General features: G+C 39.6%; 1 long non-coding RNA gene across 1 annotated transcript in view; it reads left to right on the top strand.

Annotated features, from left to right (window-relative positions):
• LOC147615808 (uncharacterized) overlaps positions 1 to 10,618 on the top strand; it is a 43,625-nt gene extending 33,007 nt beyond the window's left edge. The window contains exon 3 of the long non-coding RNA XR_015262579.1: positions 10,286 to 10,618. This is a non-coding gene — a long non-coding RNA (uncharacterized LOC147615808). The remainder of the gene's footprint in view (positions 1 to 10,285) is intronic.
• The last annotated feature ends 2,110 nt before the right edge of the window (positions 10,619 to 12,728 follow it).

Genomic DNA, 12,728 nt, shown 5'->3' with positions numbered 1-12,728 from the left:
TCATCTCGCAACTTGTGATAATTTCGCAAGATTCACGAATATGAGACTTAAAGAAAAATTTTAATCAAGATTAACCACCAAGATAAGTCTTAAAGAGAGCAAGATTCAAAATACGAACAAGATTTAAACTTTATTCATTCTCGAAACTTATACAGTAAAGATAGAGGAACTCTTTACACTTCCATAAGCCCGTCCATCATATGATCACAAAAGCAGCACTCACAAGCTGCACAAGTATAGGGTAACTCATCTATGGGAATGATTCTGCTGGTTATTGCCGCACCTATCTCAGTGGTATGAGGTGATCTAACAAAAGGACCTCTGAGAGGCAAGCCAAAAACGGGGTAAAGGCATATCTTCTCATGAGGAAGAAAACACGCCAGTAAGAAGACCCGCTCAGAAAACCCAGGATGTCTTGATCTCATGACGCAGTAGTATCGGGGACCCAAACCCAAAGCTTCAATAACCATGGCCAAGCGGACATTGTTACGGAAGTGCTGCTGACCCCAGGGTGTTACCCTAGTTATGTCTTGATAGGTCCGCCATTTTGTCTGCGCTACAGAAGTTCCCAAGTGAGGGAAAAGTGAGCGCTCATACTGCTCTATAAAATCTTTCTTCACAGACTCCCTTGCGTCTTGAAGGTGAGAAATCATCATGGATAAAACTAATTCTTGTTGCCAAGCCATGAAGGAGATTAAGAAAGAAAGGAGATCGATGGAAGTAAGATTACTGTGAACGACAAGTAAAAGTTACGACTTATATAAAGGAAGGAGCTAGCGTAACTTAGAAGCCAACGGTAACTTGCCACTGAAGTTTTACCGTCTTTCCATGATTTGGGTTTGGCACAATTTTCTATAGAAGGCATTAAGAACTTTGAGATGAGGAGATAAAAGAAGTTCGTAAGTTAAATCACCTACTTTCTTTGGTCCACAATATCTGGGAGATAACTTCTTATACTTCCCAAGAGATAAAGAACTTCTTTTGGGTCGTACTCGAGACCAAAACCTTGATATCCAAAACATCGATTCTCACTTCTGAACTCGTTGTTCTGAATCCTTAAAACAGGTGGGACTCTTGAGAAGTATTCAGGAAAAAGGTTCTTCCTTTTTAAACAGAATCTTTCTTTTATTTTAGAGAGGGAATAATTATAAGATCAAAAAGGGAGATTCTTACTCCTGTATACCTCTAAGGCTGGGGGAGAATCTTACATTCTACCCCACTTGAAAAGTGCGAGATGTCCTCATCTCATAAAGTAGAGGACAACTCTTTTTCTTAAGATCCAATTTTATTCTGGGGTTCCTTATATTCTGGTCAACCTAACAGAATACTGGGATAAATATCCCTTAGAACTCATCATTAAATAACAATTCATTCAGATCATATCATTCATATCTTTAACATGATAAAGGTTCATTAGACCGAAAAATTTCCTTCTGAGCATTCCTCCACGGGAATTTCAGTCAAGTAAGTTCTCAATTTGTCATCCCTTAACTTGATCTAACGGTCAAGTGTTAACAGTAGCAATTTGACAGCACAATCCACTAATCTCATAGTGATTTGCTGAATCATTTTCATCATTTATCATTACAGGGACTCGTCCCAATCATCCACCTTGTGGTTTCGCTCAGCTTATTACATTTCAATCCATTTTCAGGGATCATCATTTTTCAATCAGAATCCAAATCAATTCATCGGTTTCCAAACAGAACTAAAAATCATATCAACCACATTCGAAATCATCATCTGGATAGCATTAACGCTTATAATTTCAAGTCTTAGATTTACTCGTATATACTGTCAGTAAAGAGCTGCAGTTATACTCTCGGTATATACGGTAGTCACGGCCCTTGGAATTATAAGGTAAATACCATCATGTCTAGGCCTCAAGCAAGTCAGGGATTCTATATAATTGCGGTACTTCCATCTGAAGACCCAATTACCAAATTATGAATTTCAGTTTGAATATCGAATTGTATGAATTATATCACACAATTACAACCTTTTTTGTGCTTCTTGATAAATTTTTGACATATTTGGTTTCTCAGTTGATCTTTATTAACCAAATGCTCTGATACCAACTGTGAGATCCCTGTTCCCCACTGATCAACGGATTCGGGTACTAGCAGCGGAAGTAGCACTTCTCGCACGGGACAGGGGTCCCACATTCGGGGCCTCGTCCACGGATATCCGGACAAGAGACTAATCCGTCGGTTTATCCAAAACCGAACCCGGAAAAAACTTCCCTTACCCGGAAAGCACGGGCGATTCCACCAGGATAATTTTTTTACTCTAACGTAGTCAAGATCATTACTGATCACGCTGATCCAACTGCACCTATAAAGATACTCGGTCGGATCAAGGAAGAAACTTGCACTTGGATCATTGGGATCAACGCTTTTTTCCCCATCAAGAGGCACAGCCGTTGATTCCTATCCATAGAACAATTACTATCCGGGACTTACTTCATCTATCGTAATAACAGAAATTGAGTCTCGGTTTACGGATCCATCAGTCCAGCCTAACCCCATCCGATCCCATGGGTTAGCCAATCGCCCAACCACTGTAGTGATGGGATCCAATTTGGAATTTGGTTAGGTTTTGTCCCGGGTACCAAGGAAGAGAGTTCCAAGGCCCCCTAGCCGGAAGTTCATGCAACATAAAATTAGGCACACCACTTACACACCCAATATGAAATTGCCTTTTTCTTATCATCAGCTAACTTTAAAACAATCCTTTAATGAAACCATAGTACCACTGATCACAATCTCCCAATTTATCCAGTTGATTCATAATTTCTCATCATTCCTTCATCAGAGTATCTATGGCATCATTGGCAACTAGAACGCTCACCACCTGTCCACACAGAGGCCGTTTCCATAGTTCCTAGCCCATAATACTCGGCAATATAATCACTTATCAAGATGGACTCTCGTTGAAGATCAGCAAGATCAACCAACAGATCCATATAAAAGAGCCATGGACTCATCCGTTGAGGACCAGCAAGGTCAGTCAACCAGATCCATGCCCGGTTTCACAAAACAACTCTTACTCCTTGTTCCAATATCTTCCTCGACGCACGCGTGGGTATCCTAGGCGACCCAGAGCCCGAGCACCGTATGGTCAGCACCCTCTAGGATCCTTCGCAGGTGACCTAGCGCTTCACTCATAGGCCGCTTCCTTGGTCCCTCATCCACCGTACCGGAAGCTCACCATTTTAATCGAACCGAGGCTGGTCAAGACCTCGGTCGACCTTGCTACGCGAGACGTCCTCCATTGACTCTCCGTCAGCAGTTGCAACTTTATCAGTTAGGTCTCCACGACCTTAATCACAAGACGGTCAAAATGCTTCCCCAGCATTCTTGACATAAAACAACCATTTACAAACAGCATTTACAAACAGTTTACAAATACAGTTTCTATATTAACTCTCATTTTTCCACATTATCCCTCATTAATCCACATTACTTATTCCACATTCCATGTATATGTGTACTCATCCAATCACCTCCTTTTCCATCTCTTCACTTCAGATTCCTTCACATCACATATCATATATTCACATCCATATCCACATCCATACATCCACATCCACATCCACATTCACATCCATACATCCACATCTACATGCTTATCTCCATTTTCACATCCTCATTTATACATCCACATCCCATATCCACATTCATACATACACATCCATATCCACATCCACATCCACATCCACATTCACATCCATGCATCCACATCTACATGCTTACCTCCATTTTCACATCCTCATTTATACATCCACATCCCATATCCACATTCATACATACACATCCATACATCCACATCTACATCCACATACATACATACATCTACATCCACATTCCACATTCACATCTATACATCCACATCTACATTCACATTCACATACATCCACATCCACATTCCCATACATCCACATCTATACATCCACATTCCACATTCACATCTACATTCACATTCACATACATGCATCCACATCTACATGCTTACCTCCATTTTCACATCCTTATTTATACATCCACATCCCATATCCACATTCATACATACACATCCATATATCCACATCTACATCCACATACATACATACATACATCCACATCCACATTCCACATTCACATCTATACATCCACATCTACATTCACATTCACATACATCCACATCCACATTCCCATACATCCACATCTATACATCCACATTCCACATTCACATCTACATTCACATTCACATACATCCACATCTACATTCACATTCACATACATCCACATCCATTCACATCTATACATCCACATTCCACATTCACATCTACATTCACATTCACATACATCCACATCTACATTCACATTCACATACATCCACATCCATTCACATCTATACATCCACATCTACATCCACATTTACATCTATGCATATACATCTTCATGCATATATCCATTTTCGTGTTCATACATCCACACTCCCATCTCCATATCCACACATCCACATACATACATCCATTTTCACATTCCCATTTATATAACCCCATATACCTTCACATCTAATCTTTTACATCACATCCATTCTCGCCCTATCACAACCCATATACATCTTATCCTATCACATACACTTCTTACCTCATCCCCCCATACACATCTTAATTCATCTTATCACATCCTAACTTATTTCATAAGCATCTTATCACCTCTTATCACACCTCTTATCACATCCTATCACTTTCCATACGCATCTTATCAATTCTTATCACATCTCATACACCTCTTATCACATCTTATCACATTTCATATCTTTTTTTTTTTTAAAAGAGAATTCTTTTATTTGATATAAGATTTCTCTACACATTTATTTATACATAAATTCCATTTAAGGAGACTAACACTTTCGAATTTAAAATCAATCTTTTATGCATCTTCTTATGCATGATTTCAATTTGGTAGGGAATTATACTTTTAGAATAAAAGAATTTCTCTTATGCATCTAAGTTAAGCATAAAATCCATTTATGAGAAAAATCATACTTTTAGTATAAAAAGAATATCTTTTATGCATACCTATATGCATGAAATCCAATATGATAAAAGTAACACTTTTGATATAAAATTTTTTCCTTTATGCATACTTCTATGCATGAAAATTAAAAATGATAAAAGTAACACTTTTGATATAAAAATTTTCTTTTATGCATACTTTTATGTATGAAATAAAAATGGTAAAAATAACACTTTTTTTGATATAAAAATTTATCCATTATGCCTAATATTAAAATTCAATTTCTCCATGATTGTAATGAAATTCTTTCAATTAATCTAGGATGATAATTCCTAGAATATGGTAGGAAGTCCTCTTTTTATGCTTTGAATGAGATTATTTTATGCATAATTTTTATAAAAATTTTGCCATAGCTTCGCTGCTATGACTGATAAATCTCAATTTTTCTAAGGGATAATGCTTATCATTAAGAAAATAATTAAAATAATCTCTAATTGGATTATCAATCCATAATGGATTGAATCATTAATATACATAAACTAAAAGCATAGAAAAAAGCCATTAATTTGGCCTCAAGCATAGCTTAATCTTGGGTTAAGAAAAAGCTTTATGAAAAGCTTGATTTGGATTGAGAATGGTTCATGAGTATGACCATTTCTTGAGTGAGAGAGAGAATTTACATAAAAATCATTAGAATTTAAACATAAATGAAAATTAACTTCAATAGCATTATGTAACTCTTCACTACTATTCAAACTTCAATAGCATTAAAAAAAACCATACCAATTAAACTTCTCAAGCTTGAGAGGGGTTGAGAAGAGAGAAACATTGAGAAATTATAAAAAGATCAATATTCACTAATTACCTTACAACTTGCTTGATTCTTTGTTCACGGTAGAGGTCCCCAACCAATCAATTGGTTTAGTATGTTGATGGAGCCACTAATGGGGATTGAAGAAAGAGGAAAGCTCCAAAAACTAGTGAATTATTAAATGAATTCACAGTTTCTGGCTTAGGTGGAGTAGAGTAACGATGCATAAACACTATATATTTTTCAACAAGGGGGAGGCTTCTATTTATAGGAAAAATTGAGCTCCTAACCAAACAAACTGATTCTAGAATTTTCTAAATCAGTTTGGTCAATATTTGACCATTTTTAGGTCAGTTAAGCTAACTTTTTGGAACTAGACTTAAATGAGGAGAGAGGAGAGATGAAATATCTCAATTTTTATGAGTTTAAAACTCATTCAAGCATGTGAAATATGCACCTCCTTTAAAGAACTCCCTTTCCTTACATATGTCATATTTTTAATATTGCTCATAGTTTTTTACTAATAAACCTTGTACATTTTCAACTCTTCATCTTATGTGAAATATGCACCTCCTTTAAAGAACTCCCCTTCCTTACATATGTCATACTTTTAATATTGCTCATAATTTTTTTACTAATAAACCTTGTACATTTTCAACTCTTCATCTTATGTGAAATATGCACCTCCTTTAAAGAATTCCCCTTCCTTACATATGTCATACTTTTAATATTACTCATAATTTTTTTACTAATAAACCTTGTACATTTTCAACTCTTCATCTTATGTGAAATATGCACCTCCTTTAAAGAATTACCCTTCCTTACATATGTCATATTTTTAATATTGCTCATAGTTTTTTACCAATAAACCTTGTACATTTTCAACTCTTCACCTCATGTGAGCATTTACTCATTTTTGGGTATTTTCTTTTTACAAGTTGGATTTATCTCCTCCCTACACATGGATTGATGCTATTGGTCCATAGGAACCTTAATTGGACCATAATCCAAAAATTTCTGAAAATCTAGACCCTTAGACTAAGGTCCTTTATACACATTTCCAATTAATTCCAATTGCACATTGGAAAGTTCTTTTTGAATTTCTGTTTCAGGGAAACTTATTTTAATAAGATGAGATAATTTTCTATCCAAAAATATTAAAAATCTGAATATTCTCTCTCTAGAATATTTTCTCTCTCTAAGTTAAAACAGTTAGAAACAAGTCTTTTATATTTCTGAAGAGGGATTGATTATAGAAGAAGATACTAGACATCAAAAAGGGGTTTGGGGGAGGAATCTTACACTTCCTAAGACCTGGAAAGCAGACTGTCATGGGAAAGCTTGAAGTACCGGCTGAATGGAGAGTTGTACTTGCTGTACCAGCTCTATTGCATGAAGACCCGTGGTTTTTGGGGAAGAATCAGTACCAACACGGAGGTATATGGATTACGTTGTTGGCTCGGCATTTCTACAACCTATGTTTCAGCTTGGTTGCCTCGTGTTGGGCTGTGTTATGGCATTTGTATATAGATAATCCGGCATCTCCCGTGGGGAGAGCAAGGCCCTCAAAGCTTGTACATGATATTCTCCTTGGGTAATAAAATACTCCAAGGCGGGGGGGGGGGGGGGGGGTCGGCCCATTTCGGCCTCTATGCGGTGTCACTCGTGCAAGCTCCATTTTCAGCATTTGTGGATGTTTTGTCTAGCTTTTATGTTTCATGCAAAGTGATGAAGGATATATGTTAAGGTTGTGTTTTACGCAAAGTGATGATGGATATGTGTTAAGGTTGTGGCTATGTTTAAATGTTTTAATATGCTTTGATGGTATCGACAAGTGTGTCAAAGGCCCTAGTCCCCCGGGCACCCGCCGCGAGTCACAGAGGGATTCGGTCCACTCTCCAGGATCATTGACTTCTAGGACCAACGTTGCCTGGGTCTCTTCCTGCTTGAGCTCCGCAGACATAGGGACACCTTCTTGAGACACAGGCCTCAGCCACCCCGCCCCCTCCCTCGACAGCCAACCATCACCAGTTTCTTCCGGACCCAGGAGGTGGAGAACACCGACACAGTGGATCTTGTGGACCCTCTACGAGCTGCTCTGGACCTACCTCGCCCGAGAGGAGTTACCTCGGATCGAGCCTCTACACTCCAGTGTGCGCGACGCCCTCGACCCCCCCCCCCCCTTGTCGGTCACGATCACCTCATCAGCTCCAGATCCAGGACATGCTCCACTGCCATTGAGCTACCTTTCCATGTGACATAGCTGAGGGAGACCTCTCGGCAATACTCGTCAGCCCCATGCTTGACATTTTGGAGAGTGGTATACCATCTAATCGGAGTTGAGGTTGCTCCCATGTTTTTATGTTCTCAGTATTCCATAACGAGTTTCCATGGAGAGTTTTGTATCACCCCAGTGAGATAGCTATATTTATGTTTTCATTCTGTTTTATTTTCCATTCCATGATGAGATATGCCATGGACATTATTGTATCACTTTGGTCTCATAGGCCCATTGGGTCTTTAGTAGACGCTTAATATATCTTTCTTTCTTTCTTTCTTTCTCTCTTCTCTCCATCTCTCTTGCTTGCGTTTTGCATCAAGATGTTCCTAAAAGGGGTCTAGGGCTAAAAGAAGACTCCTAGAGCTTCCACATGTGATACTTCCGTAATCTCATGTTTTATCTTAGACATAAAGGCCTTGATGCATTCTAATCTATAAATCTCAATTTTAGAAGTAGACACAAAGTCTTAAGCGTCAAATTCTGTAAAGAGCTTGAACTTGAGAAATAATTTGGTGCCAATAGTTTTTGGACTGGTGAGTAGATTTAGATGTGGTGCCCAAGAGTAATTGGTGGCAAGGTGGATGACTGCTTGACCCAATGTGATGGCAAAGTCAATAAACAATGCATCTACAAAATGTGATGGCAAAGTCAATAAACAATGCATCTACGTGGAAGTACAACAAAAGGGTGTAAGGAGATCAAAAGAGATGCTTAAGCTCTTGTTGTGCAAGAAATTGTGACAAGCCTCTATATGAAGTCAATATAGGAGAGCTTCTTACCCTTGCCATGTGGCAAATGACTAGGACTGTTTACTATAAGAAGGTTGAATTTTGGTCAAGATTATGCATTCTTTTAAGATGATGATCTTTTCTTTTATTATGTGGTCTCATGTAACATGTGGAAGCTTCGTGGAAGAATCGGTAACTTCAATGCTCAGAATTCAGCAATCATTCACAACGAATGTAATGTACAATGCTGAAGAATATGTGCAGAAAATAGAGAGAGAGAGAGAGAGAGAGAGGGAGAAGAGGACACAGTATTGGGTCCCAAATACCCCCACCACAAATGGTGAATAAGCTTTATTAGAATGATGTAAATCTGAAAATAAAGACTGAATCATGACCTGCACTTTTCACCTTGGCTTGAGCACTTCCCCTTGGCTGTCCTGGCCCTTGGAACACACCACATATTGTGAAATATGAGATGGTCAAACTGATTTCTCGGTTGGGTATTTACACCCCTTCAGACTGCTGGTGGGCTAACCCAAACAGGGGTCAACCTGTTGAAATTCATCACGACCAAATCAAATAGCATTAAATGCTGCTTTTTGCCATCGTTTCACACTGGACAGCCAACTGGCCATTCTGTGCATGGACTGGGCTGCTGGACAGCCTTGTGCAAGCAGTGTGGGCTGCCCCCACACCTGGCTGCCTGGCTGTGGGCAGGGGCCAGGGGCCTGTCGGCTGCCTGGCCAGGCCCCCTAGGGCTGGCCAACAGCCTGCCCAGCCCACACTAGGGCTGGTGGGCTAGGCCTGGGGCCCTCCTGGCCCCTTGGGGTAGCTCTAAGCTTGTCCCATGCCCACTGCAAGAGCACTAAGCCCTCTTTTGGGGTAGCCCTATGGGCTGGACCCCTTTTCTACATGCAAATCCTACATGCTTCTATAGACATGTGGTGTCTAGTTGCAAACCCAGCACGCAGATCATCTGACATCATTCCCAGAGGGAGACTCACAGTACGGACTGGCACTGCTTCATGTGCAGGACAATGCACACTTGACCTCGGACGCGTAGAGTGGAACCTTGGCTGACTCGTCCTGGAGTTGGCTCACATGGGACCAGTTTCCACTCTAGGAACTGCACCTTCTTGTTCAGATATGTCTACGTGGCATCCAAGTGCGGGATGCACGTGACATCTCATTCACCTGATCTCCGAACTTTAAGAAGTGAGGATTGAGTAGAGAATGAATATAATTTTTAATTTAAAAAAGAAATCTCATGAAATATACAAATATCTTTGCATTGGTCATCATACTGTGAACCTTTCTGATGCTTGTGTTGAGACATATCTTCAGTTCTGAGGTGACTTTCTCCTCAAGATTCACTAACTTGTTATTTTGACGAGAGAGAGAGAGAGAGAGAGAGAGAGAGAGAGAGAGAGATGACTTGTTATTTTGTGGATTCTTTCAGCTGGACGTTCTTCCACCCAACTGGCATAATCATCTAGAGTTGAAGAAGAATACTGCTGACAACTTTCTTTTGGAACATGTTGCCAAGCTCTTCCCCGTCTTAACATGAGGTAGCTTTTACAAGGGCTTTTCGTGGGATGCAGTGTCATGGAAGTTGCTGTCTAGAGCAGCAGTGAGAGAAGTTTGAACTTGTAGTCAGCTTTCAAAGTGCTAATGCTTGATGAGATTTCTGATCATTAGTGATCTATGTACCTGTGAGGCTTCTCTATGCAGACGTTAGATGGCTTGAATCATGTGTGGTAGTCATCTAAAATTTTGAAATTTTCTCCACACGAATTGCTTGCGTTCTGAATGGAATGTTTTTTTTATAGTTATTATGATCACCTTATATTCTTTTTTTCAATCTTTTCTGATATTTAGCCAATGCTAGTGTTTCAGGAGAATGTCACTGTGGCAAAGGCCAATGCTAGCGTTCAGGAGAATGTCAGTGTGGAGGAGGACGCTGTTAATATAGACACAACTGTGGATGTCACTGTGGAAAATGCCAGTGTTTAGGAGAATGTCAAATGTCATTGTGGAGGAGAATGCCACTGTGGAGGAGGCTGTTAATATAGAGACAGCTGTGGATGTCACTGTGGAAAATTCCAGTGTTCAAGAGAATGTCAATGTAAGTGTGGAGGAGAATGCCACTGTGGAGGAGGCTGTCAATATAGACACAGTTGCGGATGTCATTGTGGAAAATGCGAGTGTTTAGGAGAATGTCAATGTCAGTGTGGAGGAGGATAATAGCCATTGTGGTGCCAATGCGAACGTTGAGGACAATGTCGCTGTGGAACAAGATAATGCCAGTGTGGAGGAGGACAATGTCGTTGAAGAACAAGTGTGGAGGAGGATGTTAACATGGACACAGAACAGGACAATGGTCTTGCAGCAATCCCATGTCAGGTTATATGTACGTCCTTGTGTGTGAAGACTCCATGCATATTGCTCGATGTCAATGGTATGCTAGTGAAAAGGTATAGAATAACATATAATCGAGGAGTCCCTCAAACATGGATTGATGGTAAAGTATCCAATCTATATCACATCATCACTCCCCCAAAGGAGGATAGAAAGCCTTAGTTTCAATATGTTGTAAGGCGTGATGCTCTCAGAGTCCTCTTTGCAGTTGCGGCACACTTTCATGTTGCCTTATGGACTAGTATAGTTAAGGATAACCTATATGCAGTGTTGAAGGCATGTTTTCTTGAACTACAAAGATTCTTTTTTGTGGATATTTTACCACAAGAGGGATGCCAGGTTGCACCATTCACCTTCAGAGACGTGACAGGTATTCCCATCTCTGATTCCACAGACAAACCAATATTTTTGAAGGTGATTAAGGATGGCTTCTTGTTATGGCACCCACGGTTTTTTGCCCAAGACACTTTGTTGATCGATGACACACGGTACAAAAGCATGAAGAACCCCTGGGAATGTTGTATATGTCCACCCTCATTTGAACTGGAGGATGAATCTTAAGTACCAGAATTCTTGACGAGGACCTTGTTTCTATGGATGGTCAAGTGGAGGTGTGCTAAGGATCCCTGGCGTTGTGCATGTGATAACATGATGCATAATCCTAAGGATAAGGTATCTGCTGCTATCATCGAATACTATGTACGCTCGCAGCGACGATAGCAATGAAATATGCAAGTGCTAACCAAGCACTACATTGGGAGGCTTTTTGTATACACCCCCATTATCCTTTTTGTATACACCCTCATTTTTGTAACAGCCATTAACTTGAATATAATACAACTGGCGAAGTTATTATATGATTTATGGCTCGACTGGAATTAGCAGATCTTGTTTTGTCTATGCTATTTTTTCTTGCTTAATCCTTGGTTCTATGTCTTGTGCATTGTGTTGTGTTGTATGGTACGTGCTATATAGCACAACCAGAGAGTGAACTTAGATTGAGAGTGGCATTGTGTTGTACTGTATAGTACAGGAATTGTGCTATATAGCACAACTAGACATGGTGAACTTAGGGTGAGAGAGGCAATGTGTTATGTTGTATAGTACAAGAATTGTGCTATATAGCACTAGACATGGTGAACTTAGGGTAAGAGGGGCATTGTGTTGTGCTGTATAGTACAGGAATTGTGCTATATAGCACAAGTAGACATGGTGAACTTAGGGTGAGAGGGGCAATGTGTTGTGTTGTATAGTACAGGAATTGTGCTATATAGCATAACCAGACTTTGCAAAGGTTTTGTTAATGACAACCTCCACAAATCAAATTTAAGAAATGACCTGCATACAAATCAGATTTAACAATTCAGGTTTAAGAAATGATAACTTGCATACATATTTGATTGCACATGAGACTCTCTCAACAATGTTTTTGCAAGGTTTCAAAGAAAGGTTACTATATAAAAAGGATACATATAAAAGCTTTC

The sequence above is a fragment of the Cibotium barometz genome, chromosome 39, assembly GCF_041138505.1.
Source record: "Cibotium barometz isolate CiBa-2024 chromosome 39, ASM4113850v1, whole genome shotgun sequence".
Lineage (NCBI taxonomy): Eukaryota > Viridiplantae > Streptophyta > Polypodiopsida > Cyatheales > Cibotiaceae > Cibotium > Cibotium barometz.
This window is presented reverse-complemented; position numbering and strand designations above follow the sequence as displayed.